The sequence below is a fragment of the Xyrauchen texanus genome, chromosome 20 (genome assembly GCF_025860055.1).
Source record: "Xyrauchen texanus isolate HMW12.3.18 chromosome 20, RBS_HiC_50CHRs, whole genome shotgun sequence".
Classification (NCBI taxonomy): Eukaryota; Metazoa; Chordata; class Actinopteri; order Cypriniformes; family Catostomidae; genus Xyrauchen; species Xyrauchen texanus.
Window position 1 is genome coordinate 601,342 of NC_068295.1, and position 5,713 is coordinate 607,054.

Consider the following 5,713-nt stretch of genomic DNA (forward strand, 5'->3'; position numbering starts at 1 on the left):
GCATTTTTCAAGGTATGCATTTTTCATGTATGCATTTTTCTATGTATGCATTTTTCTATGTATGCATTTTTCATGTATGCATTTTTCAAGGTATGCATTTTTCATGTATGCATTTTTCTATGTATGCATTTTTCACGTATGCATTTTTCAAGGTATGCATTTTCAAGGTATGCATTTTTCTATGTATGCATTTTTCATGTATGCATTTTTCAAGGTATGCATTTTTCATGTATGCATTTTTCTATGTATGCATTTTTCTATGTATGCATTTTTCATGTATGCATTTTTCAAGGTATGCATTTTTCTATGTATGCATTTTTCTATGTATGCATTTTTCTATGTATGCATTTTTCATGTATGGATTTTTCAAGGTATGCAATTTTCATGTATGCATTTTTCTATGTATGCATTTTTCATGTATGCATTTTTCAAGGTATGCAATTTTCATGTATGCATTTTTCTATGTATGCATTTTTCATGTATGCATTTTTCTATGTATGCATTTTTCATGTATGCATTTTTCAAGGTATGCATTTTTCTATGTATGCATTTTTCATGTATGCATTTTTCTATGTATGCATTTTTCATGTATGCATTTTTCAAGGTATGCATTTTTCTATGTATGCATTTTTCATGTATGCATTTTTCATGTATGCATTTTTCATGTATGCATTTTTCATGTATGCATTTTTCTATGTATGCATTTTTCATGTATGCATTTTTCAAGGTATGCATTTTTCTATGTATGCATTTTTCATGTATGCATTTTTCATGTATGCATTTTTCTATGTATGCATTTTTCATGTATGCATTTTTCAAGGTATGCATTTGTCTATGTATGCATTTTTAAAGGTATAATTTTTTTCTATGTATGCATTTTTCAAGGTATGTATTTTTCATGTATGCATTTGTCTTTTTTCATTTATTTATTTAAGTAGGGACCATGCACAATTTTTAACATAAAATGTCCATTTCATGTATTGTACCGGATTTAGCCAGAGGCTATTTTTCATCCAGTAGTTTCATCCGTAGTTTCAAGGTATAATTTTTTTCTATGTATGCATTTTTCATGTATGCATTTTTCATGTATGCATTTTTCTATGTATGCATTTTTCATGTATGCATTTTTCATGTATGCATTTTTCTATGTATGCATTTTTCATGTATGCATTTGTCTATGTATGCATTTTTCTATGTATGCATTTTTAAAGGTATAATTTTTTTCTATGTATGCATTTTTCAAGGTATGTATTTTTCATGTATGCATTTGTCTATGTATGCATTTTTCATGTATGCATTTGTCTATGTATGCATTTTTCAAGGTATAATTTTTTTCTATGTATGCATTTTTCTATGTATGCATTTTTCTATGTATGCATTTTTCATGTATGCATTTTTCTATGTATGCATTTTTCTATGTATGCATTTTTCTATGTATGCATTTTTCTATGTATGCATTTTTCAAGGTATGCATTTTTCTATGTATGCATTTTTCTATGTATGCATTTTTCATGTATGGATTTTTCAAGGTATGCAATTTTCATGTATGCATTTTTCTATGTATGCATTTTTCATGTATGCATTTTTCAAGGTATGCAATTTTCATGTATGCATTTTTCTATGTATGCATTTTTCATGTATGCATTTTTCTATGTATGCATTTTTCATGTATGCATTTTTCAAGGTATGCATTTTTCTATGTATGCATTTTTCATGTATGCATTTTTCAAGGTATGCATTTGTCTATGTATGCATTTTTAAAGGTATAATTTTTTTCTATGTATGCATTTTTCAAGGTATGTATTTTTCATGTATGCATTTGTCTTTTTTCATTTATTTATTTAAGTAGGGACCATGCACAATTTTTAACATAAAATGTCCATTTCATGTATTGTACCGGATTTAGCCAGAGGCTATTTTTCATCCGTAGTTTCATCCGTAGTTTCAAGGTATAATTTTTTTCTATGTATGCATTTTTCATGTATGCATTTTTCATGTATGCATTTTTCTATGTATGCATTTTTCATGTATGCATTTTTCATGTATGCATTTTTCTATGTATGCATTTTTCATGTATGCATTTGTCTATGTATGCATTTTTCTATGTATGCATTTTTAAAGGTATAATTTTTTCTATGTATGCATTTTTCAAGGTATGTATTTTTCATGTATGCATTTGTCTATGTATGCATTTTTCATGTATGCATTTGTCTATGTATGCATTTTTCAAGGTATAATTTTTTTCTATGTATGCATTTTTCTATGTATGCATTTTTCTATGTATGCATTTTTCATGTATGCATTTTTCATGTATGCATTTTTCATGTATGCATTTTTCTATGTATGCATTTTTCTATATATGCAGTTTTTATGTATGCATTTCTACTTGTGTGCATTTTTTGTGTATGCAATTTTCTTTGTATCTGTCTAGTTATGTATTTTGACTTTGATAAGGACCTTAATGTGTGTATATTGTTTTCTTTATTATTATATACTGGTTAGTAATATTATTGTAATCCTGCATGGTTTTAAAGGTTTATAATGCTGTATATCTACATAAGGAATACATTGATGTTTACAAGCTAGGCTTAATGTATAATAACATGTTTTTCATAAATGTTTGATTCTGATGCACAATAGTACCTACTGGATGGTAAATGCACATCACAGCGTGCATTTTGCTTACAGGTCTATAGCACTGATGAAGGGGTAATACTGAACGTAAACATTTGGCACTTGACACTTTTCACATATGTTTTTATCTTATGGGGCCTTTTTTCGTACTATGACGGGCAGAGACACAAAAGTCCAAAATAAATAAAATCCCAGGTGTAGTTTATATTCAACCAAAATGTAATAATCATAAAAATGAAGATTTGGGGCATAAAGGCAGATTTGTACAGACATTTTTCCTTCACGTGAGAAGTGGTGCGAAATGAGCCAGCAGAAGTGCAATAATGCTCCCACTGCTTCAGCTCAGACACCGCGTCTATGAGGCGATTAATGTAAATATTGTATTAGTTTTCATGAAAGTGATTGCACAAATAAAACGGCACTTATTTTTTCATAAAATGTTTTATAAGTATAAATATTGTAATAAGCTTTTTTCATATGAATGTAAATTATAATATCAAGGCTAAACAATGTACATGTAAATAATCGCCACATTTGAGGAGTTCCGACTAAAGAACGAGACTTTATTTATTTATAAAGATTGGTAAAGTATAAATAACTACAAATGAGCATTCAAAATCCACAAAACACTGCCAATAACCCGCCTGGGCAATTGATTTTCTGTTTATGTAAAGTTGATGTGTCAGACACGTGTTGCAGAAGAGAAAATGGAAGTATACTGTCCATGGTGCATTTGTATATATTGCACAGTCGTCTATTCTCCAAACATAAGCTACACATGTTTCCATTGTCTATTTTCTCCTGGTACACCGACCCATCCAAGTACGTCCACCCACAGGGAAAAACACGTGTTCTCTGAAACGTTCTTACGGAGCAAGTTTAGGTCTAGGTAAAACTAAGCAGATTTGTATGTAAATGATATAAGCTTATAGCAAACATTTAGAAAGGTAAATGCAACAATACAAAGACAACATAATATAAAAGTATAAATGTAATAATATAGTACAAATGATTAACAATACTAATAGTTTAGTCTACAACTATTATTCAGATATGCAGTTGGAGACGCGATATACATGTTCTGACGGGGCACGTGTCCATATAGTTGCATTTTAGGTTGCATGTTCCCGCTTCAATTGGGAACACTTGATTATCCAATCAAAATAACTAAATATGCATTGATGCGAGGATAAAAGACTGAGAAACACAAATGAATAAAAATGTATTTTGCTGATAACCGATAGCATCTATCGGCACCGATTAATCTGTAAAACTGACGTATCGGTATACCCCTATTCTGAACATAGCTAAACAACAAAGACAACAGGAAATGACATCACACACTAAACTAAACAGGCAAATCCTTACTGGCTAAGAATATTATATTTTGCAGTATATAGTATGTATACTGCGTACAGTAAACACACTTTCTGTGACGTACTACATTCGCCAAAATCTGCAGTACACGTACATGTGCACTTCAATGTAGCACACTACCATATTTAAACATTTACTGTGGAATTGACAAATGCTTCACTTAATATTTGTTCATATACAGTATATACTACACAATGTACAGTAAGTATGAAGCAAGTATTCTGTTCTAAACAGCCATTAACAGGATCACGATCTAACTGAATCATTACCAACAGAACTTCTATTATTTTATTTCACAGAAATCTGATTGAAGAATGTGATGCGAGTTTGACACTTTAATTAAATTGCCGTCACAGTTTAGATCACCAGTCAATCATTCTTGCACAGATATTAATCGTAATCTCACTGACATGTCAAGTCACGCATAACAGTGTTTGTTTTTGATGTGATGTTTATGTGCAGATTTATCTGAAATGATTAAAACCACAACGATACACTGAAATATACAGGTCTACTCGAGGATCCATCCATCCATCTTCAACCGCTTATCCGAAGTCGGGTCGCGGGGGCAGCTGCTCCAGCAGGGGGCCCCAAACTTCCCCATCCCGAGTCACATTAACCAGCTCTGACTGGGGGACCCCGAGGCGTTCCCAGGCCAGTGTGGAGATGTAATCTCTCCACCTAATCCTGGGTCTTCCCCGAGGCCTCCTCCCAGCTGGACGTGCCTGAAACACCTCCCTAGGGGAGGCGGCCAGGGGCATCCTTACCAGATGCCCAAACCACCTCAACTGACTCCTTTCGACGCAAAGGAGCAGCGGCTCTACTCCGAGCTCCTCACGGATGACTGAGCTCCTCACCCTATCTCTAAGGGAGAAGCCCGCCACCCTTCTGAGGAAGCCCATTTCGGCCGCTTGTACTCGCGACCTAGTTCCTTCGGTCATAACCCCGCCTTCATGACCATAGGTGAGGGTAGGAACAAAAGTTGACCGGTAGATCGAGAGCTTTGGCTTCCGGCTCAGCTCTCTTTTCGTGACAACGGTGCGATAGAGCGAGTGCAATACCGCCCCCGCTGCCCCGATTCTCCGGCCAACCTCCCGCTCCATTGTCCCCTCACTCGTGAACAAGACCCCGAGGTACTTGAACTCCTTCACTTGGGGCAATACCTCCTTCCCTACCTGGAGTACGCACTCCATCGGTTTCCTGCTGAGATATCCCTCTACTCGAGGATATCTAGTTTAATTGCTACAAACTTGCAATATACATCAGAAAGTCCGCGATCAGACTGTGGTCATGCCATCTTAGACTCATTGAGTCCAACAGAAACGCAATGTTCTATTATTTTAATAATTCACGAGTGGCTGATTCAGCACTAGAACATCTACATCACAACAAAAGACCTGTGGATGGACTTCTACATATGAGGACGTGTGCGACCATATGACTGCTACATCAGAAAGTGGCAGCCGAACGTGTTGTGGTGGTTTATTTCACAGCACTGAAGGACATCATGTGTCATTGTTCAGTTTAGAGAGGCGGTCTAACAGGACTAGTGAAACTCTTGAAACTCAACTCATGTTCAGTAAGTCTTGTACAGCTTTTTAACGACACTGTTGCCGCTCAAAGTCGCACTTTTACCCAATAATCATTCTTTCTTAAACATCACAGTTGTCTCGGACAGTTAGCCAGCTATCTAGTCTATGGG